This window comes from Bos taurus, chromosome 19 (genome assembly GCF_002263795.3).
Source record: "Bos taurus isolate L1 Dominette 01449 registration number 42190680 breed Hereford chromosome 19, ARS-UCD2.0, whole genome shotgun sequence".
Taxonomy (NCBI): domain Eukaryota; kingdom Metazoa; phylum Chordata; class Mammalia; order Artiodactyla; family Bovidae; genus Bos; species Bos taurus.
Window position 1 is genome coordinate 20,530,796 of NC_037346.1, and position 24,355 is coordinate 20,555,150.

At 47.8% G+C, this 24,355-nt stretch overlaps 1 protein-coding gene, 1 long non-coding RNA gene and 1 other non-coding gene across 12 annotated transcripts in view; 1 reads left to right on the forward strand and 2 right to left on the reverse strand.

The window, feature by feature from the left end:
* Window positions 1-5,546, reverse strand: part of MYO18A (myosin XVIIIA) — a 101,198-nt gene extending 95,652 nt beyond the window's left edge. For all 10 annotated transcript variants that reach the window (XM_059878456.1, XM_024980686.2, XM_059878453.1 and 7 more), the window contains exon 1: window positions 5,461-5,546. The gene's annotated coding sequence lies outside the window, so the exon portion shown is untranslated. The remainder of the gene's footprint in view (window positions 1-5,460) is intronic.
* A 62-nt stretch (window positions 5,547-5,608) lies between these two features.
* Window positions 5,609-23,711, forward strand: LOC100848570 (uncharacterized). The gene is made up of 4 exons (XR_813169.4): window positions 5,609-5,885; window positions 18,591-18,732; window positions 19,366-19,448; window positions 19,532-23,711. It is a non-coding gene; the product is annotated as an uncharacterized lncRNA (long non-coding RNA).
* LOC112442791 (small nucleolar RNA SNORA72) lies at window positions 12,816-12,947 on the reverse strand. The gene has a single exon (XR_003031084.1). It is a non-coding gene; the product is annotated as a small nucleolar RNA SNORA72 (small nucleolar RNA).
* Window positions 23,712-24,355: the final 644 nt, after the last annotated feature.

The following is a 24,355-nucleotide window of genomic DNA, read 5'->3' on the forward strand; positions in this document are numbered from 1 at the left end:
TCAGAGTCTTAACCGCCAAAATGCCAGGGAAATCCCTAGACAAGCAATCTTAATGCTGGACAGGACCTTTGTGTATGGAAAGTAAAGCCTAAAGAAGTGAAAGCAATCCAGTGAGAACAGGGCCAAGCTGGATCACACTGGCTCAAGTCCAGAGGCCCCATAAAACTACTGCCAAGATAAGGACAAGCAATTCATAGTTGCAGAAATATAAATGGCCAACAAACGTGAACAGGTATTCAGCCTCAATAATAATCACAGATGTATGAAGTAAAACAGAGATATATTGTGTTCACTTAGCAATTTAGTAAAAAGTACCAAGATTAATAACATCAATCAGAGGATGAGAAGCAGGGTGTCTCATACATGTTGAGAATATAAATTGATATAAGAAGGGCAGGTTTGTAGTATCTATGAAAATATTTAAAGATATATATTCTTTGACAGGGCAATTCCATTTATAGGACATTATAGATATATTCACACAATAAATGGGGTTAATCTTTGCAGAATTGTTTGTAATAGCAAAATTCTGTCGTTCTAAATATCCACCACTAGGGTAATAGCTATAATTATAGAACTAGACAGTTATTTAAAAGAATGATGTAGATTTGTGTATACTGACCTGGAAAGATTCTATACTCTCTTGTTTAATGAAAAAAAGAAAGCTGCCAGATAGTATATAATTTTTACTAAGAACTTTTAAGCTATGTATATGTGTGCATATATACACATGTGTATTATGTATAGTATTTCCACATGGATAGAAAAATGTATACTCTGGGAAAGAGACAAAGATTTTGGGAAAACCAAAGGAGACTTCTGTGTTTTGTCTATATTGTTTTAATTATTGATGGTGAGAATATTTAGCTGGTACGGGTACGTGTGTGCACACCTGCATGTGTTCACTTACGCCTAGGGCCTTTAGATAGTGGATTATGTATAAATTTCCTTCTTCATGCCCTTTATTTCCCACAGAAAGAAAATTTATATAAAATTCTATTTATATAAAATATATGTATTAAACTATAAATACATAATATATAAAATATTCATGACAAGCTTTTAAAAAAATAGCCTGGAAAGATCCATTACACAAATATATCCGTGATTTTCTCTGTGGAGTAGTGGCAAAGAGGGGTAACACTTGTAGACTTGCTACAGATGGAACCTTTTTTTAGCATGTTACTTTTGTGATTTTAAAGTTCAAAAGAGAAAAAAGGAAGGTTTGACAAAGTAGTAAGCAATCCATTTAGCGTTACCACTGTAAAGGGGTTTGCAAGGGCAAGTTCAAAGCTTGCTTTCTCATGCTTTGAAAAAAGTGACTTGAGGGACTTGGTTAAAATAGATCTCATTGCTGTCTTGTGGCTTTAAGTCGGGGACAGATTTAAATGGGTCACCCTGCAGCTGGCAAAGCAGAAACCCCAGGAAATGGAAACTATAACGTTAAAATCCCAAGACAGGGCGCCCAGACTTGGCTGCTGCGGGTGGATACTTAAAACGATCAGTACCCCCATTCTCACCCACCCAGCACGGCACTCATAAATAAATACAAAGGAAATACTTTCCCGAGAGAGCCGGCCTCTCTCGCTCGGCCTCTGACCTCCCCGAGCGGCAGTTTCCTAAGGCCCCGAGGCCTTGATGGGTAGCTAACCCGGCTCACCCGCCCGCACCGAGCAATCGCAGGAGTGGCCCGGGGTGGGGGGCTCCACTGGCACCTAGCCGGGCCCCAGGACAGCGCAGGGTGACGCCTGTCGCCGCCGCGGAGCCTCTTCCCGGCGGTGCTGCTGAGCCCCGCTGCGCCCCGTGACTCACGGCCGGGTCACACGGAGCTTATCTGGCTCCAGGTGTGCTCGCTCAGTCCGTCTGCACGCTTCTCACATGACATCAGCCGGCCCGCCGGCCCGCCGGCTCCCCGCCCAGCCCGCCACCGCGCGGGGAACCTCGGCCCTGGCACCTCCAGGCGGCCCGGTCCGGGGCAGCCGCGGCCCCGCGGCGCCTCCGCAGCGATACGGTCTCCCCTGGAACGCAACCATCCCGCAGGTCCCGGGAGAAACAAGTGCAGGAGCTACGCCAGCAGCCCCGCCAGGTCCCCCGCGGCTCTTCCAGGTGCGCCTCCTCGGCCCCACGCGGGGCCTGCCGCAGCCCGCAGGGCACTAACCTCAGCTGACATCCCCACACCCCACCTCCGGGGTGACCTTGAACCAGTCCCGTCCTCTCTCTAGACCTCAGCTAGTCCAACTCCAAAATCTCCAGGGGCCTGAGACTTCAGACATGGCCTTTGCCGAAGAGGTATTCCGTTCAACCACACACGGCAGGTTCGAATCCCGCTCTCCTGCTGACTGGCTGCATGACCAACAGCCCAGTTATCCGACATCTCTGAATACTAGAGAATAACAAAAACAATTCCTTGAGAGTGACTCTAAAGTACTTGACTGAGAGAAAGGGCCCTGGGCCCTATAAAATCGTCAGTCCACAATTTAAACTGCTGCCTGACTGTAAACTATTTGAAATGTCAAGGGAATGTGTATAATTTACAAGCCACACAATTCCTACCTCAAGGGAAAAGACAGGAAAGTGGGGGTGGGGGGTGGGGTTTTCAGGTCTGCTCCCCACCCTTCCCAATCCAGCTCCCACCACTGCACCAACTCACCCTCTAATTTAGGCTGCCTCAAAAAATGGTGAAGGGGGTGGGCGGGGAGGTGCAGTGAGCAGGCCATAAAGAACCCCAGGGCCTGATGCAAAGCAGAACTTAAAAGCTCCATCAAGCCCCCAACCCAAGTCGGGGGGAAGCCTGTTAATCATAGCACAGTGTGGGCTGGGCCCTCCGGTCCCCTCAAATGTTTAAACTACATGGGGCCAGAGCCCCTCGGCTTTACCCGCCACATCCAGGAGAGGCCTAGGACAAGGCCTGGGCCCCAGGGCCACCCACGGGACCCTGCTCACTCGGATGCTCTGGCTCCAGTCTGTGGTGTCCACTCCAGGTGAGGGAGGTCTGGCAGGGGACTGACCTCTGGTTGAGAAAGAGTCAGCACAGCCCTGCTGCCCTGGAGACCTGTGACACAGCAAGCCTGGATCAAGGCTTCCTGAGTTCCAACAACTCTCTGCTCCACCCAAGCAGGTTGGATTCTCCCTTTCACACAAGTCCCAGTTCTGCCCCTCCCAGTCCACCTTCAGATGTCTGCCTCTGGGGGGAAAACTGGAGTTTTCAGATTCACCTTTCTGAAGACACACGCACCCCTCAATGAGCAGCCACAAACTCATCCAATGAAGGGGGCTCCAGGCAACAGGCTGGCTGCCCCAACTGCCAGGCAGTGAGGTTAAGGGAGCAGGCAGGATTCAGGAAGGGCATATACACTTGAAGGCTTCTGAGGACAGCCTGGAGCATGAGAGGAAGCCCTCGGTCACATACCCTGGCACCTGAGCCAGGCCAAGAGACTATAAACAAACCAGATATTCAGAGCTGCCAGGCGCCAGGTCATTGATTGTTCAAAGCTCAAAGCTCCCACAGGAAGTGACCATCAACATTCCCCTCCTCCCTCACCCACCCTGCACTCTCACCTGTGACCCTTCTCATTCCCCTAAACCCCCCAACACAATAGTTTTCCCCACCATCTTCTTGGAATTGAGCCCCAGCTTCAATGTTCCTAACCCCAAATGGACAAGCACACCTCCACCCGAGGCTATATATAACCAACCAGTCATGTCCAGCAACCAGGAGGATATTTCCTGGAAAGTCTTCATCACAAAAGGACAAAGGGGAAGCTGGGGAGGTGGCAGGCCACTGACAAAGAGCCAGTGAGGTCTGTCCGGAAGCCAGAGACTTCAGGAGAGTAACTTTCAATATCCCCAAATAGAAAGCAACTTCTGAGCTAAGAGGGTGGAGAACAGGAGGCAAGGCAGAGCCCATTGCCATGACAACAGGATACCAACCTGCCCAAGAAAAGGGCTCCAGACCTGGCAAGCACCTGGAAAGGCAGCTTGACTATCTAGATTCAATGTCTTGCTAAGGTGATCTTGCTCTTAATCACCTGGACGACCTTTCGTCCTGACCAGCCTGACTGCAGTGCATACACACTCAGCTCATTTAACTCTTTATATGGGGGTTTTACTAGGCCTCCTCAGCCACCAGCATACCAGGCACTCCAAAAGACAAAATGAATCCATATAAATCATTGCCATAGTGAAGAGCGGAGCAAATGCGATTCCATAATTTGGGGGGAACCATCTGAAGGCAGGAAGACCTTAGGCAGGAGAGCTCCTCCTAGGAAGCATCCTCCCAGGCCTCCGTGCACAAACACAAACCACGAGGACACTGCCAAACACATGCCCCATTGGCCAAGTGACCAGGCAAAAGGAGCACCGCTTCAAAACCCAGCTGGCAGCCTTCCCCATCCTCCCCCTCCCTACTGGCAGCCTCTCCAACTAATCACCAGGACACATGTGCCTTGCAACAGGGTGACACCCCCAGCCCCCAGTCCACCCCACCCCCAACAAAGCCCCAATATGCAGTGTGTCCCTGCAGGCCTTATCTCAGCCAGGAACAGCACCCACTCTTTACCAGGCTGGGTACCAGCAGCACCCAGCAGCACCCCCAGCAGGGCGGTGCGGGGTTGGGGCGGCGGGGGGCGGGGGGCGCGATCTCGAACCTTACCACCTCCCCTTCCCATTGGTGAAGCAACTGGCATGACAGGTTCGCAGGGCGGGGCGTCGGGTCAGTCTCTCCCAGAGGCCTGGGGCAGGCGGGCCGACCTTCCCACACGTACCCCACCCCTTGGCAGGGAGAAGCGAGGTGAGCTGCCAGTTGCAGGGGGCAGCCTGCACGCCCTAATCCCCGCAGCCTACGGTTCACCGCCCCCACCCCCCCCGACCTCATCTTCTGTCCCAAGGAGAGGGGGCCCAGGCAAGCAGGGTCTCCATTGTTTTGCCAGCTGTCTGGCAGCTGCTCCTTTGAGAGGAGCCCGGTGTCGGCCTGGCAGTGAAAGGGTTGAAGGCCGCTGGGAGGGATAAAGGGCTCTTCCTCCGAACCTCGGTCCATCGGTTTGTCGAGGAGGGTGCCTGGGACTGGCCTCAAGAATTCTCCTTACACCCCCAGGCTGCAGCCTGCACCCCGCAGCTCGGGGCCACCTGGGCTCCCCCCAGCCCCGAACCCTCCCAAACTGAAGGCCACCCTGTCCGGCCTCCCAGCGCCGCTCGAGCAGGCAAAGGGGCGGGAGCTCGCCCTCCCGCCCCGCTCCGGATCGGCCCCGCGTCCCCGGCGCCGAGCTTCGCGGCGCGGCCAGGGACCAGAGCCGGGAGTCCGGGCCGCCGCTTCCAGGGGACAGGAGAGGAGGAGGAGGAGGAGGAGCCGGCGGGCCCCGCCGCCCGCCCGCCTTCCCGGCCCGAGCCCGCCCCGCCGCCCCTCCACCCCCACCCCGGGCCCGGCCGGTCACCGAGCGGTCGCCCCCGCCGCCCCGCACTCACCGGCCACTGGAGCCCGCCCGGCAGGGAGCAGGAGCGGAGACGCGGCATCCAGCGGCCCCGGCCCGGTCCGGGCAGGAGCGCAGCGCGGCGCAGCGCAGCGCCGCCCCCCGCGGCCGCGCGAGCCGAACCGAAAGGGAGCTCCCTGCTGGCGGCTCCGGGGATAAACGGTCGGCCTTCCTGGCAGCGCCTGGGCGCGCCTCCAGAGCGGGCCAGGCGGCACCCGGCACTGCCCTGGAGACCTCTGTGAGGGTCCCACAGGCCCTGCCTGGAGGTTCTCTGCACCGGGCAACCGAGGCTGCTGGGCGCGCTCAGGGCGGGCACTGGGGTCACGCTGAGTGTATAAAACAGGCCCTGTCCTAGGCGGGCGCCAGTGGACTATGCTGGCTGTGTCCAAGAGGGTGCCTTCCCGGGGCAGTGCTGTCCAGGTGAGTCTTGCGGGTCACATCTCCCCAGAGCAGCTCTGCAGAGGCAGACGCAGGATGATGCTGGAGGATGCCGTACGGCCCAGTCCAAAGCAGGGGCTGCCAAGGGGGTACTGGCAGGATGTACCCCCCAGATTCCTGGTGGGCTGGTTTGAGAGAGGCATGCTTCAGGTGGAGCTGTCTATGGGGTGAACCAAGACCCACCGGTGATAGCCATAAGTGGCTCGCACTCCCTAAAGGAGCCCAACAATACCAAAATTAACAGCTTCAGAAGCTCTTAGGAATGAGGTCTGCCCCTGGGTCCTCATGTCCTGTCAATATCAGGTGAGCTGCTCTACCCATTGAGAAGGAGTGTTAGACTCTCCCAAAGAGGCCAGAGGCATTTAGAGAACAGGTTTCCAAGAAAGGGCTTACGTCTTGAGCTGAGAGAGAGAGGTGGGTGCTTCTACAGGCGGTGTCCATACTGAAGGGAGGTACCCAGAATGTGGAAGAAACTGAGCCGGGTGGTGCAGGAAGAAGGGTGTAGCAGACAAGGGCAGCTGCCTCCATAAACAGCCCAACCCGGAACTTCTCCAGGCAGAGGTGGCTCAACCTGACACACCAGGGAAGGTTCAAGCGAGGGGATTCAGGAGCTAAGAGCTGAGGATTAGCTGGGCGATCCTGAGGAATAGACCACACCCAGAATGTGCATCTTGAATAAAGGAATAGCACGCAATCCAAACTTAATTCAACACACTTGGGCTGAGACCCTGCCAAGTGCCAAGGGCAGCACCAGGCACTCTGAGGAACAGAGAGATATCAGATTTGGACCCTCTCTCTAGGGAACTCACATGGTGAGGGCGAGGGGTGAACTTTGACCTCAGTAGGATTCACCACGGGCTTCCTAGATGGCCCTAGTGGTAAAGAACCTGCCTGCCAATGCGGGGGACGCGGGTTCGATCCCTGGGTCAGAAAGATCCCATGGAGGAGGGCGTGGCAACCCACTTCAGTATTCTTGCCTGGAGAATCCCAAGGACAGAGGAGACTGGCAGGCTCCGTCCATGGGTGGCAAAGAGTCAGACATGACTAAAGCGACTTAGCATGCCCACAGGATTCACCACACTGTCATCCCTTGGATGATGAGATGATGCTGTGATGGATGGCTCATTTGGCTGAAGGAATGAAAGAAAGCTGCTCTGAGGACATGACGCTTCAATGAAACCTGGGAAGCTAGGGAGCACAATGACTATCACAATTGCTTTCTGAGCACGTACCATGTGCTAAACACTATGTCTCTTCCTCACTACAAACCTATTAAGGAGACATTATTTTTATAGATAGGGATTGAATGCATGGACTCAAGAGTCAGGTTGCCTGGGATCAAATCTCAGCTCTGTCATGTCTGCCTGTATTACTCTGAGTGACTTACAAAACCTCTCTGTGCCTCAGTTTTTTAATCTGAAAAGTATGGGCTAAAAATGCCCACCTCAAAGTTTAGTTTGAAAATCAAATGAATTTAGTCTTCTCAACAAATGGTGCTAAAACAACTGGACATCCTCCACAGGCAAAAAAAAACAAGAGTCTAGACACATACCTTACACCCTTCACAAAAATTAAAATGAGTCATAGACCTAAACATATCCACAAAGCTGTAGAAAGTTAACACAGGAGGAAACCTAGCTGATTTTGAATATGGTGATGATTTTTCATATACAGTATCAGAGGCACAATTTATGAAACAATGAGAAGAAAGAATTAATAAGAAGCTAGACTTCATTAAAATTAAAATTAAAAACTTCTGCTTCGTAAAAGACAATGTCAAGAGAATGAGAAGACAAACCAAAGACTGGGAGAAAATACTTGCAAAAAACATCTGATAAAGAACTGTTATCCAAAATATACAAAGAACTCTTAAAATTCAATAAGAAAACAAATGATCCGATTTAAAAATGGACCCAAAACCTGAATATACACTTCACCAAAGGAGATATACAGATGGTAAATAAGCATTTGAAAAGATGTTCTTCATCACATGTCATCTTGTTGTTCAGTCGCTAAGTCATGTCCGATTCTTTGCGACCCCATGGACTGCAGCACGCTAGGCTTCCCTGTCCTTCACTATCTCTGGGAGTTTGCTCAAACTCATGTCTGTTGAGTCGGTGATGGAATCTAACTACCTTATTCTCTGCCACCCCCTTCACCTGCCCTCAATCTTTCGCAGCTTCAAGCACTTTTCCAATGAGTCGGATCTTATCGTCAGGTGGCCAAAGTGCTGGGAGCTTCAGCTTCAGCATCAGTCCTTCCAATGAATACTCAGGGTTGATTTCCTTTAGGATTGTCTGGTTTGGTCTCCTTGCTGTCCAAGGTACACGTGTCATGCTGCTGCTGCTGCTAAGTTGTTTCAGTCGTGTCCGACTCTGTGCGACCCCATAGACGGCAGCCCACGAGGCTCCCCCATCCCTGGGATTCTCCAGGCAAGAACACTGGAGTGGGTTGCCATTTCCTTCTCCCATGCATGAAAGAGAAAAGTGAAAGGGAAGTCGCTCAGTCGTGTCTGACTCTTCGCGACCCCATGGACTGCAGCCTACCAGGCTCCTCGGTCTATGGATTTTCCAGGCAAGAGTACTGGAATGGGGTGCCATTGCCTTCTCCGACACATGTCATAGAGAATCGCAAATTAAAACAACAAGATACCATTACACATCTGTTAGAAAGGCCAATGACTGGAACACAGACAATGCCCAATGCTAGAGGGGGTGAGGGGCAACAGGAACTCTCATTCATTGCTGATGGGAATGCAAAATGGCACAGCTTCTTTGGGAGACAGTTTGGCAGTTTCTTATAAAGCTAAACACACTCTATCCATATGACGCAGCAATTGTCCTTGTTCTTTACCTAACGGAGTTGAGAACATATCCACACAGACATCTGCACACGGATGTTTACAACAGCTTTATATATAATTGCCAACACTTAACAAGCAACCGAGATATCCTTCAGTAGCTGAATGGTTAAACAGACATTTTATTTTATCCAGACAATGTATTCTTATTCAGAAATAAACTGTTAAGCCATGAAAAGACATGGTGGAGCATGCATATTATTAAGCAAGAGAAATCAATGTGACAAGGCTATATGATTCCAACTCTGTGGTAAAACTGTGGAGACAATAAAAAGATCAGGTGTTGTCAGGGTTGTGATAAGGGAGGGATGAACAGGCAGGGCACATAGGATTTTTAGGGCAGCGAAACTACTCTATTTGGTACTACAATGATGGATGCATGTCCTGATACTTTTATCCAAACCAACAGAATGTAAACACCAAGAGTGACCCCTAATGTAGACTATAGGCTAAGCGATGATGATGTGCTGTGTATGTTTATCAGGTGTGACAACTGTCCCACGCTGGTGCAGGGTGTTGACAGTGGGGAGGCTGTGTGTGGGGAGGTGAAGAGGGTATTATGGGAACACTGTACTTTGAGCTCAGTTCTGCTATTGCTTTAAAGGGAATTCCCTGGCAGTCTAGTGGCTAGGACATCACACTTCCACTGCAGGGAACATAGGTTCGATCCCTGGTAGGGGAACTAAGATCCTACGTGCTGTGTGGCACAGCCTAAAAAATAAAATGGCTTTAAAAAATAAAGTTTACCAACTTTTAAAATAATTCAGTGAGTTAATGAGTAAAAAGGGCCCAGCATATAGGAAGCATTCTGTAACTTTTAGCTTTATTGTCATAACCTTCCCAACTCTCAGCTAAGGAAACAGCCTGCCAGTGGCAGCATCGGGATTCAGATTGAGGTCCCCAAGGCTCAGAGCCCATGTTTTTTCCCTGTATCATGGCAGTGAATAAACAGAGATATTAACACCTGCTTTGTTTATGTATGTCCACATCAGGGCACTTGGAGTATTACACGATGTTCCTAAGAGCTCCTCCAGCCTGGACCAGGAACTGATTTCAGAGACCTGGCAAGAACGAAACACCAGGGCAACACCCACAACGATTTTGCCTCAAGCTCACTTGTTTTTAATCTTTCACGTCTCATAGGTCAGAATAATCCCTGTACTGGTTCTAAGTAAAAGTGTAGTCCCCTCCACCCCTCATAGAAAAACGGCACAGCAGTGTCCACTTAAAATAGCTCAGATGACCACAGAAAGGCTGGTTTTTCCAGAAAATTCCTAAGCTCCCAAAGCAATCTGACTTGAGTGGAAAAGCGCCCTGAGCAAGAAGCCTGGTGATAATAAAAATTGATTACAACAATTGAACCCTCACAGTAGGTCACCATCATGCTAACCCCTTGGCCAGAATTGTCTCATTTAGTGCTCAGTCTCACCCTATTACAGAGGTGATGTTCTTTTTTATATTTTTTAAAATTATTTTTTTCATTGGAGTATAATTGCTTTATATTTAGTATAATTGCTAAAGCTGAAACTCCAGTACTTTGGCCACCTCATGCAAAGAGCTGACTCATTGGAAAAGACTCTGATGCTGGGAGGGATTGGGGGCAGGAGGAGAAGGGGACGACAGAGGATGAGATGCTGGATGGCATCACCGACTTGATGGACGTGAGTCTGAGTGAACTCCGGGAGTTGGTGATGGACAGGGAGGCCTGGCGTGCCGCGATTCATGGGGTTGCAAAGAGTTGGACACGACTGAGTGACTGAACTGAGCTGATAATTGCCTTACAGTGTTGTGTTAGTTTCTGCTGTACAACAATGTGAATCAGCTGTATGTATACATATATTCCCTTCCTCTTAAGTCTCCCTCCCATCACGCCCCCCCAACACCCTACCCCACCATCCCACCAGGGAGGTGATGTTTTTATCCCCATCTTGCACATTAGAAACCAGGCTGAGGAAGATGAAATAATTTACCCAAGGCTACACAGCTAATAAGTAGCGGAGCCCGGAATGCTTGCTCTGAATCATGCGACTGGGCTGTGTTCAGGGCAGAGTGGAACACTTGGTCTAGCAGCTGTTAGCGAGTTCCTTTGCCTCTCTAAGCCTCAATTGCCTCATCTATAAAATGGGGATAATAATAGTGCCTACCTCATAAGCATGTAAGGATAAAACAAGCAAATTCATTTAGAGCAATTAGCCCAGTACTTGACAGATCGTAAATGGTTAACAGATGTCAGCCCTTGTTAATCTCTCTGACTCTCCCCATCTGTAAAATGGAGGCTGATAATAATGTGTAAGTCATAGAGGTACTGTGAGGCTTAGGAGAAATGGAAAATGTAGAGCATGTAGATGATATTTGTCACATAGTAAGCTACCACAACATGACCCTCCAGAAAGGATTGCAGGTAGGAAAGTCATTTTAAAAACTATATACATATATATATATATATATTTAATGTGGACAATTTTTTTTAAGTCTTTACTGAATTTGTTACAATATTGCTTCTGTTTTATGTTTTGGCTTTTTGGCCGTGAGACATGTGGGGTCTTAGATCCCCAGCCAGGGATCGAACCTGCACCCTCTGCACTGAAGGTGAAGTTTTAACCCCTGGACCACCAGGAAAATTCCTAGGCAAGCCATTTTTTTCAAGCCCACAGAATTGCATAGCTGCCTGATAACAAGTGACGTTCAGATGACAAGAACACATATTGAATACTGTTCCTTAAAATGCATTTATTAGCATAAGATCCTTTATTCTTTTGTACAGACACTTGGAATGTGGGTGGAGAATGCTCTTTAGGGAACTTGAAGCTAAATCCTAGGAAGAGAGCACCTGCCGAAGGTCAGCCCAAAATAAAGGAGTGTATCTCTGAAATGACATTAAAAAGTTTTATTTGGGAGGACTTCCCTGGTGCTCCAGTGGTTAAGAATCCACCTTCCAATGCAGGGGATGTGGGTTCAGTCCCTGTTGGGGACCTAAGATCCCACATTCCCTGGGACAACTAAGCCTGTGCACTGCAACAAAGAGCCTGTGTAGAGAAAAGGAAAAAAAGTTTTATTTTGAGGAAGTCCAAACACAGACGAAAGCAAACAAAATAAGACAACAAACCCCTGATTATCCATCACAAAGTTTCAATAGTTATGAACTCATGGAAATCTTATTTCAACTCTACTCCCTCCCATAACCTTAAAACAAATTCCAAATTATATAAAACAAATATCATATCACTTCATCTGAAAACATTTTAGTGTATGTGTCTAAAAGATAAGGACTTTTTTAAAAACAAAACCACATACTATTGTCAAACTCAAAATTTTTTAACAATAATTCGCTGATATCATCAGAAAATCAGTGTTCAAATTTCCAATTATCTCCATAACATTTTTTTTAAAAAACTACTTGTTTGATTGAATCAAGATTCACATGTTGCAGTTAATTGACTTTTTAAAAAAAATATAATTCACTTAATGAAAGTGAAGAAGTGAAAGTGTTAGTCGCTCTCAGTCGTGTCTGACTCTTTGCTACCCCATGGGCTGTAGCCTGCCAGGCTCCTCTTACCATGGGATTCTCCAGGCAAGAATACTGGAGTGGGTTTCCATGCCCTCCTCCAGGGGATCTTCCCAACCCAGGGACTGAACCCAGATCTCCCACATTGCAGGCAGATTCTTTACTGTCTGAACCATCAGGGAAGCCCAATTCTTTTAACGGCAACAGGTAATCATCAAATTAGCAATGGTTATCTTCAAATGTTACGCTGCATGTGTGCTCAGTTGCTCAGTCGTGTCTGACTCTTTGCAACCAGGCTTTTCTGTCCATGGGATTATTTCAGCAAGAATACGGAAATGGATTGCCCTTTCCTCCTCCAGGGGATCTTCCAACCCAAGGATCAAACCCACGTCTCCTTTGTCTCCTGCATTGGCAGGCGGATTCTTTACTACTAAGCCACCTGGAAAGCCCATTATTATACTAGTTATTCAGTAATTTCTCACGTTTGGTCAGATACCTGGAGTCACAGACATTTTCCACATAAGATGCATTGTATAAGTCAGGCTTAATTTACTACCGGCATTTATAAAACCAGAACTAAGGAAAGATCTAGGTCTGGAGACACAAACATGGTCTCAGTGTAGCACATGTTTAGCCTGCCCAAATTATTACAAAATTAGAGGAGCGAGAATATTCGCAGGACAAGACTGTTAAGTATCTCTTATATCTTTTTTATCTCTCCTATCTCTATATTTTTTCCCCTTGCAACTTATCTGTAGAAGAAACTAGGTCATTTATCCTACAGATTTTCCTGTCTGGATTTTGTTGATGGCATCCCCATAGGGTAGTTTAATATGATACTCAGGCCTCTGTATTTCCTGTATATTGGCAAATCTAGAGGCTTGAGCAGATTTGAGTTTTATTTTGAAGGGACAAATACTTCATAGGTGGCATGGTCTTTTTTTAGGAAGCATATAGTATCCTTGTCTCTCAAATGACACTTAAAAACATTAGAAATATATGATTAACTTTATTAGAAGTATAAGAATATGAAAAGAGCCCATCCCTCAACAGACGTATGGGTGAACAAAACGTGGCATTTATACAATGAAATATCACTCAGCCATAAAAAAGAAGGAAAAATTCTGACACAGGCTGCAACATGATTGAGCCTTAAGGACATTATGCTAAACGAAAGAAGCCGTATACAGAAGTACAAATGCTATATGAGTCCACTCACACGAGGTACCTAGAATATGCAAATTCATAGAGGCAGAAAGTAGAGTAGAGGCTACCAGAGTCTAGGGGAGGAGGAAATGGGGAGTCCTTGTTTAATGGGTACAGAGTTTCTGTTGGGGATGATGAAAAACTAATGGAAATGAATAGCGGTGATGCTTGTACAACATTATGAAAGTAACTAATGATGCTGAATTATACACTTAATGGTAAAAATGGTAAATGTTATGTTATGCATTATGAGTGAGTGAAAGTCACTCAGTCGAGTCCGACTCTTTGTGACCCCATGGACTATACAGTCCATGGAATCCTCCAGGCTAGAATACTGGAGTGGGTAGCCTTTCCCTTTTCCAGGGGATCGTCCCAACCCTGACCAATCATCCCAAGACCAGGGATTGAACCCAGGTCTTCCGCATTGCAAGTGGATTCTTTACCAACTAAGCTATCAGAAAAGCCCTATGTTATGCATATTTTACTACAATAAAACAATATTTAAAAGAGCCTAGCTATTGGGAGTTCCCTGGGCAGTCCAATGGTTAGGACTTGGAGCTGTCACTACTGGGGCCTAGGTTCAAACCCTGGTGGTTGAACTAAGACCCTACAAGCCACTCAAGTGCAGTTAAAAAAAAAAAAAAGAACCCAGCTATTGCATAGAATATGGGTCCTCTTACACAACTTTGATGGCCTCAGTTTATATGTCTACTTTTGTTTGAACCTGCAGCCTTACTCCTTCTGTATTGATCTGCACATAGTTATAGGGTTCAATCCATGCTCCCAAGAATTTCATGGCCTTTGCCTAACTCTGCAACAAGCAGGGGATCCACAGTCCCACCAGCCTCCAGCCCAGTGTTCTAGATTATAAACATCTACAAGCAGAGCTGTGGAGGCAGCCAGGACATGGGCTTCTGGAGTTATGAGGCTTGAAATTGAGCCTATTTTGCCATGAGAGCTTAACCGCTCAGCTTCCATTCCAATAAAATTAGGGCTGTGAACTCCTACCTCGCAGGGTTGTTGTAAGGATGGAATAAAGTTGTGTAATGGTCAAGCGCTGTACCAAGAGAGAGCTTCATGTTTTCATCATGCTAGCAGTGACTCAAAGAGGATCCAACTAGGATATAGGTTTGTCAGCTCAATGGGAAAATAATGTCTCCAGAAGTTAGTTACTTTTAAAAAATGTTTTTTTAATGTATTCATTTGGCTGCACCAGGTGTTGGCTGCAGCGTGTGGGATCGTCGATCTTCATTATAGCATGCGGGACCTTTTTGTTTCAACATGTGGAATCTAGTTCCCTGACCAGGAATCGAACCCAGACCACCTACATTGGGATCGTGGAGTCTTAACCACTGAACCACCAAGGAAGTCCTGGTGGGGTACTTTGCAAGCTAAACTTTTCTTGACATCATTCTTGGTGATGTCAGTAGAAGAGCAACAAACTGTTAATGCCAACACTGAGGGTTCCCTGGAGATATGGGATTTTTCAGTGTCAAAACAGAAAGTTCCATGCAAAATGGGACAAGTTAGTCACCCAAACCATGACCTACCAATTGCTAATCTAGGGACTGCCTCTCAGGCTTGCTTACTGCTGCCTATTTGACCTGACTTTTCTTCTCAACTTGGCCCATAGAATCTCTTCTTCTGAATCTCTTTGCTGGACATACTTCTGTTTGTCTTTCGGTGTTGGTGCTTCCTAGGATTTCTTCCTTGTGTTCTGTACTTTGGATCTTGCACCCCCTTCTTAGGAGATCTTGTTCATTCCCAGGACCCCCAAATACCTCCCAAGCCATGGATAACTCGCAAATTTCCATGGCAGACATCACACTAGAGGGCTTGGTACTTTCCCCATCTCTTGCAAATACCCCAAGTAAACTGTATCCAAAGCCAAGTGTACAAGTCTTCCTCGCTGACTTCTTCCTTTTGGTTGATGACTCTAACCCTCAGTCAGTAAAGCCAGAAATCCACTCCCCCTGCCTCCTCCCTCTCCCTCCATCCCCTCCTTCTCAGAGCTCATGTCCTATTGGTTCTTCTCATTAACTATCTCTCCAGCCTGCATCGTTTATCCATCCCCATTGCACTGCCTCAGTTCAGGCCTCATCAGTTCTTGACCAGACAATTGCAACAATCTCCTCACAGCCACCTGCTCCCTCCTCATCCCCTCTGACACATCTTCCAGTGATGTTCCTAAAATACCAACTCGATCATGTCACTCCCCGGCTTGGAATTCTTCAAAGGCTTCTGATGGCCTAGTACAGGGATCAGCCAACTTTTTTGTAAAGTGTCTGATAGTAAATATTTTAGGCTTTTCACATGTCTCAACTAGTCATTTCTATGCAGCACAAAAGCAGCCGTAGACAATATAGAAACCAATGATCATGTCTGTGTCCCAAAAACAGTTTATTTATAAAAACAGATGGTGGGGACTTCCCTGTTGGTCCAATGGTTAAGAATCCTTCTGCTAATGCAGAGGACATTGGTTCGATCCCTGGTCTGGGAAAATTCCACATGCCGTGGGCAACTAAGTCCTTGTACCTACTGAGCCCAAACTTTAGAGCCTGTGAGGCGCAGCTACTAAAGTCTGCGTGCCCTAGAGCCCCTGCTCTGCAACAAGAGAAGCCACTGCAATGAGAAGCCTGTGCACCACAGCTAGAGAGCAGCCCCTGTTTGCCACAACTAGAGAAAACCTGAGTGCAGCAATGAAGACCCAGTGCAGCCACAAAAAAAAAAAAGATGTGGGCCAAATTTGGCCCAAGGACTACACTTTGCTAACCCATGGCCTAAGGAATAGTGTCCAAGCTTATTAACATAACCCAAAGGCACTTTTTGCCTTTCATGGTTGTTCATGGCAGTCCAAAAATCAGAGATCTCACTTTGCCGACAAAGGTCCACCTAGCCAAAGCTACGGTTTTCCAGCAGTCATGTGCGGATATGAGAGTTGGACCATGAAGAAGGCTGAACGCCGAAGAATTGATGCTTTTGAATTTTGGTGCTGGAGAAGACTCTTGAGAATCCCTTGGTTAGCAAGGAGATCAAATCAGTAAATCCAAAAGGAAATCAACCCTGAATATTCACTGGAAGGACTGATGCTGAAGCTGAAGCTCCAATACTTTGGCCACCCGATGCAAAGAACAGACTCATTGGAAAAGACCCTGATGCTGGGAAAGATTGAAGGCAGGAAGAGAAGGGGCAACAGAGGACGAGATGGTTGGATGGCATCATCAACTCAATGGACATGAGTTCGAGCAAACTCCAGAGATAGTGAAGGACAGGGAAGCCTGGCATGCTGCAGCCCATGGGCTCACAAAGAGTCGGACACAACTGAGTGACTGAACAACAACAAAAAGCAGTAGCTCACCGCTACTCAGGACCTAGACACGAACTGCCTGAGGCCCAAGGAGAATAGCTTCCACTGCAGCAAGCAGGACTCTAATTAGACCTTGGAAAGAACTTTCGTAGCTGTTAAATGATTGTTAAAAATTGCCCCAAGTTGTGGAAGGAGACAGAGGAATACCATCTCCTGTGGTTTTCTGACATGCTTCAGACGAAGCCCTGTTTGGCCACTCCCAATTCTGGCCTAACAATATCAGGATAAATCAGGATAGATGCATCAAGCCGCTATTCCCTGCAAAGCACTGTTAAGAGCAGGACTGTGTGTCCTCTTTCCACAAAGCACAGCACCTTTCCCCCTCCTGCGACTGAGATGCAAAGACATCAGAGATACATGCAAAGTCACACAGCAGGATGGATGGAAATAACCACTGAAGGCCACGGTCAAGGGGAGTCACAGCAGTGTGTAATTAATTGTCGAGTGAAATCGTCATGGAGGCTCAGAGGAGCAACAGAGCAGAGGAGGAGTCAAGGAAGGCTTCACAGACAGAGGCTAGGATCAGAGCCTATAATAGTAGGATTTAGATGGTAAGAGCACTGCTTGCCAAGGAGCATTGTGCACCTGGCACTTTATTTACTTTATTATCTTGTTTAATCCTCACAACAACGCTGTGAAGTGGGTATTATTAGTCTCTCTTTCTTTTAAGATTTTTTTTTTTTTGATGTGGACCTCTTTTTAAAGTCTTTATTGAATTTGTTACACTATTGTTTCTGTTTTATGCTTTGTTTTTTTGGCCAAGACGCATGTAGGATCTTAGCTCCCAGACCAGGGATTGAACCCACACCCCCTGCACTGGAAGGTGAAGCCTTAACCACTGGGCCACCGGGGAAGTCCCTGTCAGTCTCTTTTTATACAGAAAAGAGCCCCCAAACCCCTAGCTGCTTGTCCTAGATCACACAGCCAGTGAGTGGCAAAGCAGAGCTGGAACCCAGTTAGTTTGGTCCTAAAGCTGACCAGGGCAGAGCTCCCCAGGAGGGACTGGAGCAAAGGGTGGGAAGAAAGTCCAGGCATGGCCCCTAGCGTGGCTGGAATGGGAAAGAGTGGATAGCGAGTGAGGTTGGGGCTGACTCATAGAAGATGCTGGATGCCAGGTTGAGGAGCTTCAGGTGGTTAATTCAGCTGGAGTGCTGACCAGGAGGCAAGTGCTGGTTGGGAGGGAGGGAGGGGACTGTTCAGGCAGGAAGGTGCTGGGCAGGTTCAGCAATGGCAGTGAAGGCAGGTCTGAGCCAGGGAGGTGATGGGGGGACTGGAAGGAGGGGGACAGCGTAGGAGAGATTGGGAAGGAGGATCTGTGTGGGGACTCAGCTAACAATAGCCATAGGAGCAAGTGAGGGAGGAATTAGTAGTTGATTTCACAGTTCTGGGTGCATGAGACAGCAAGGCAAAAGCAACTCTCCAGAGAGCTAAGGTTAACACAATGGATAGGGACTGCCCTGCTGGTCCAGTGGCTAACACTCCGAGCTCCCAAAACAGGAGGCCTGGGTTCAATCCCTGGTCAGGGAACTAGATCTCACATGCCACAGTGAAAATCAAAGATCCTGCAAGCTGCAACTAAGACCCGGTTCAGCTAAATAAATAAATATTAAAAGGAAAAAAAAAAATACAGTGGCTAATGTTTATTGCAATCAGCTACTATTGGCAAGTACTTTACATTTATAAACTCATCTTCACAGTGTTCTTAGAAGGCAGGGTTCATTTTTATCCCCCCTACCTTTTTTTTTTCAGATGAAAGAACTGAGGCACAGAGAGGTTAAGCAACTTGTCCAAAGCTATCCAGCTGGTACCTGGCAGATCTGGGATTTGAACGCAGGCAGTCCGGACCCAGAAACCTTGCTCTTAATCACTTTGCTATCTTATATCTGTTGAGGTAATGCTTTCAGGAGGAAGCAGGGTTCCCCACTCCCATGCCACATTCCCCAACCTCAAGGATCAGGCAGGAGAGTGATGGCCAGTGCAGGGTTTTTTGCCCAGTCAGACATCAGGTCTCTGCTGCTCCCTTGAGCTGGTTGCCTCTCACTATTAGGCAGTGAGCCTGAAGCACGCCATGCTGGGGTCTGCACTTTGCCAGCTGCTACACCTCCATGCAGGAGGGCTCCTGGAACCCAGGGCTGTCTTGTTAGAAGGGAGCAGGGGAGGATGAGCAGGCCGGCCCAGAAGTGGGAGCACCCGATGCAGGCCACAAGAAGGTGCTGGCGGGGAAAGACCCCACTGGCAGGGGAAGAACTGCAGCTCCACCAGGTTCAGGAGGAAGCAGCCCACTCTCACCCCCAATTCAGGGGGATCATCTTTTTTAGTATGAGGGGGCGGGGTAGGAACAGCCGTGAAACAAGCATGGAACATCCACCCCAAACAGAGGGGATTGCCCCAGCAGGAGGACCAACCCCGTAAAGGCCCCCAGCACCAGGTGGGTGAGGTAGATGGCCAAAGGCCTGTGTGACCTCAGGTTGGGGTCCTGGGCTGCAGCCTCCAGGCACTAGGGGAGAATTCTCTCTCCCACCAGGAGCTGTGCCTCTAGGAAGTGAGAAGACCCCAGGAGCTCCAGTCTGGATCCCTGAAATCTCAAGCTTTAAGGAAGGAATTGAAGTAAGGGGAAGGAAGAGGAGGGGAAGGGGGAGAATATAAAGCCCCAGCAGCCAGATATTTGCATAACTATTTCTGGCCCTCAGCAAGAGCTCCAGTTCCATCTGTGCCTGACGCCCAGGCGTGCCACTTGCTGCCTGACAAGGACAAGAAGAACAAACTGGCAGAGAAAAGGACACGGAGGAGGAAAGGATGGACGCAGCAACTCTCCAAGTTTCTCCCCAACACAACCGCGAATTAACCAAGACAGTCTGCACGCTTAAATGCTACAACTGGGCTTCCGCAGAAATGTTCCTGACTGATGAGATTTTGAACCTTCCAGCTGTCCTGGGCACTTTTTTTTTCAGACTTACATAGCACCAGGCATGTTTTTCCCAAGAGGCCACAGCAGACTATCCACAACTTAGATAGTTTTTCCTCCAGGTTCCAGGGTCACAAATAACTTTAGTCCCCATGGCAGGATCTGGAAGAGATAGGTCTGACAGCCCCCATTCTTGCCAGGTGGACCCTCTTTAAGGCCTCACATTGTAAAAATCTTATCTGACTTTACATGTCTGTAGCTTCTCATCCTGGGAATTACTGAAAATATTTCCAAGAATAGTTTGGGGGATGGGCATTGACATCCCTTGGCTTCCCTGGTGGCTCAGTGGTAAAGAAACTGCCTGCCAATGCAGGAGACGCAGGGTCAATCCCTGGGTCAGGAAGATTTCCCTGGAGAAGGAAACTGCAACCCAATCCAGTATTCATTCCTGGGAAATCCCGTGGACAGAGGAGCCTGGCGGGCTCCACGGAATTGCAAAAGAATCATCGTGACTTAGCGACTAAACATAGTTGTTAGGGGAAGCACACTGATTGAAACCGCCCACCCTGGCCAGGCACCATAGTAACCACTTGCATGAGTTGTTTTATGACAGGAGATCCTGATAAGGAATAGGGAACTAATAAGCCACCCCCAACAGCAAGAGTTCGGGAAAGGTTAAAAGGAGACACCGCGTGTCCATCCACTTCCCAGAATCCCTCTCGTTAGCATCCATCTTGGCTGAGCGATGCATGCGCCACCAGGAAAGACTCTGAATTAGAATGATTGGCCAAAGACCACCCCAAAACTAATCCCATCACCATAAAACCCGAGACTGCGAGCCACACGGCAGAGCAGTTCGCCTGAGTTCCCTTACCCTACTGCTCTCCACCTGGGTGCCCTTTCCCAATAAAGTCTCTTGCTTTGTCAGCACATGTGTCTCCTCGGACAATTCATTTCCGAGTGTTAGACAAGAGCCCAGTTTCGGGCCCTGGAAGGGGTCCTCCTTCCTGCAACATAACATTGACACCCGTTATCACCATCAACCCCATCTTTCAGGCTCCCAAATGCACACTCTAAATAAACCAGCAGCTTGGCTTATTGTGCAAACTCAGGGGCTAGATAGGACTCCAGCCTTCACCACTGACTTCATTGCCTTCCCTCCCCTTGTCTCCTAAACAGGATCCTGGAGCCGTCCCTAGAACATTTCTATCCCCCTTAACTTTCTTTCTTTAAAAAAAATACTTATTTATTTTTGTTTATTTATTTGATTGTGCCAGATCTTAGTTGCAGCACTCTACATCTTCTAGGCTTGACATGTAAACTTCTAATTGCAGCATGCGTGATCGAGTTCAAACTCTGGCCCCCTGCATTGGGAACGTGGAGTCTTAGCCTCTGGACCATTAGGGAAGTCCCTCTCCTTAACTTTCAAAACGTCAAGTTCTCAACATGAGTGAACAAGTGTTGATGTTTCTGGTTACCAGGGCTTTAAGACAATGGATGAGAACACAATCTCTCAGGAGAACTTTGAAAATGGGGCAGAGATCTATCTGTGCCCAGCCCGGGTTTCTCAACCCCAGCTTCAACCTTAGCACATTGACATTTTGGACCTGATAATTCTCCTTTACAGGGGACTGTCCTCTGCATTGAAGGAGGTTTAGCAGCATCTCTGGCTTCTATTTACTAGATGCCAATAGCACCTGACTTCATCTCCAGTTGAAGGCAATGGCAACCCACTCCGGTACTCTTGCCTGGAGAATCCCATGGACGGAGGAGCCTGGTGGGCTGCAGTCCAGGGGTCTCGAGGAGTCAGACACGACTGAGCGACTTCACTTTCACTCTTCACTTGCATGCATTGGAGAAGGAAATGGCAACCCACTCCAGTGTTCTTGCCTGGAGAATCCCAGGGATGGGGGAGCCTGGTGGGCTGCCATCTATGGGGTCGCACGGAGTCAGACATGACTGACGCAACTTAGCAGCAGCAGTAGCAGCAGCCATCTCCAGTCGTGGCAATCAAAAGTGTTCCCACTGGGATTTCCCTGGTGATTCAGTAGCTAAGACTCCATACTCCCAATGTGAGGGGCCTGGGTTTGATCCCTGGTCAGGAAACTAGATCCCGCACGCCACAACTAAGAGTTTGAATCCTGCAACTAAGACTAACACAGACAAATAAATAAATATATATATTTTAAATCTTCATTGCCAAATAGCCTCTGGGTAACAAAATTGAGAACCACTGGTTTAGGCTAAGCAAACTGTTTTCTTGCTTGGAGCAGGGGATGATAGAGCTGACCTGCAGATTCTAAGATCCAAAATGAAAAACTGCAAGAGAGGTAAACAAGATGCTGTGACTGGCTAGAAGTCAGGGAGCAGAGCAAAACCCCACATCACAGAAAATTGAATCTCCAATCAACTGGCCAAGGTCACACAGCAAGGACCCTGCAGTTAGGAGCAGTGAGTCCCCAGGTTTTCCGTCTCACCTCTGGTGGGTCCAGTTCTTCCTCTGAACTCAGACCTTCCGGGGTTGCAGGAGGCTGCTGGACAGACTTCTCTGGGCTTTCCTTAGAGCCACGATCATAGAGGCTAGTAAGAAGAACCGAGGCCTGGGAAGACTTCCAGGCCATTTCTTAGGGGATCCCTGCCCTTCCCTCAAACTCTAGGATACAGGGCCAGAGAGTGGCAGTGCTTGGAAATGTTCTCAAGCTCCTCTAGTTCCAGATCAGTAGTACAGATTTTTCTTTTTGCCTCAGGCCCTAATGTGGCCTGGCACAATACTGTCACTGATCCTGTCTGTATAGAGAACATTATTGTGTTCAACAAGAATTTTTTTTTTTTGCGTTCGTTTAAATTTTTTAAAATATGTTTTTATCTTAATTAGTGAGTTTTTGGCATTCCTTCAATTTTGTGCCTGAGGCTACTGCCTCCCTCACCTCACTCTCACCCCAGCCCAGCTCAGTGGGTCCCCAACAGGTCAGCCTGAAAGGCGCAAGTGAATGCTGAGGTCACAAATGGAAACCCGTGGGCTGAATTCTGCACATAAATGTGTTTTGACTGGCTAGCACTGTGTTTTCAAAAATGTCTTGATTTGTTGCCAATCTTTTTAAAGTCAAGAGAATCACATAAAAATCCACATTTCTGGCTTCTTTTGAAACGTTGGGTGATCTAGCTACACTACATACCATAGACAATGGCTGGCGGGACCTGGTTAGTGGTTTTTGGCTTAGGGTAGGAAAAAAAGTGAAAGTGAAAGTCACTAGGGCGTGTCCGACTCTTCACAACCCCATGGACTATACAGTCCATGTAATTCTCCAGGCCAGAATACTGGAGTGGGTAGCCTCTCCCTTCTCCAGGGGCTCTTTCCAACACAGGGATCAAACCCAGGTCTCCCACATTGAAGGCGGTTTCTTTACCAGCTGAGCCACCAGGGAAACCCAAGAATACTGGTGTGGATTGGGTAACCTATCTCTTCTCCAACAGTTCTTCCTGACCCAAGAATTGAACTGGGGTCTCCTGTATTGCAGGCGGATTCTTTACCAGCTGAGCTACCAGGGAATCTTAAGGTAGGAGGTGCTGTCCAACTTCCCTCAGACACACTCCCCCGGCTTCTCCCACTTATAAGACCCATCTGATTTTCTGTGCCAGAGCTGGTTTATGCCTGCTTACAAGAGCCAATGGTCAAATTTCTAGAGTCAGCTGTTGAGCACACTCATATAAAAAAATTAAATTAGGGGACCTCCCTGGTGGCCCATGGCTAAGACTTCCTGCTCCCAATGCAGGAGGCCCGGGCTTGATCCCTGGTCAGGGAAATAGATCCTATGTGCCACAGCTAAAAATTCACATGCCTCAACTAAAGATCCCTCGTGCAGCAACTAAGACCTGGCACAGCCAAATAAATTAATAAAAATAAATAAATATTAAGAAATCTACATGGCACAGCACTGCAAATCAAATATAATTCAATAAAATCAGTTTTTAAATTAAATTATATAAACTTACAATTAAGTACATTAAATTGAAAATAAAACTCAACTTCCTAATTACTACTTTTACTATTTTACTATTGCTGTTCAGTCGCTCAGTCACGTCCAGCTCTTTGCGACCCTTTGGACTGCAGTACGCCAGGCTTCCCTGTCCTTCACTATCTCCCAGAGTTTGCTCAAACTCATGTCCATTGACTTGGCGATGCCATCCAACCATCTCATCCTCTGTCACCTCCTTCTCCTCCTGCCTTCAATCTTTCTCAGTATCAGGGTCTTTTCCAAGGAGTTGACTCTTCTCATCAGGTGGTCAGAGTATCGGAGCTTCAGCTTCATCATCAGTCCTTCCAAGCTTTTACTATAACTATTATTTTACCATTTTATTATTATCTATGTTCTTGAGGTTATGTATACCTATTACTCCTGTATGGTGGAAATATTTTATATTGGTGTACTACTGCATCTCTTCCCAACACTGTGTTCAGTTTTGTCATGTTAGAGGCACGAAATTGGCCACAGTAGGAGTAGTTACAACATGGAAATTGGCAAACACCGCAAAACAGGGCTTGTTCATTGTGTAGCTGATTGTCTAGGCTTAAGTTGTTATTTTGGGTTTTTGTTTTTTTTTTTTGGCT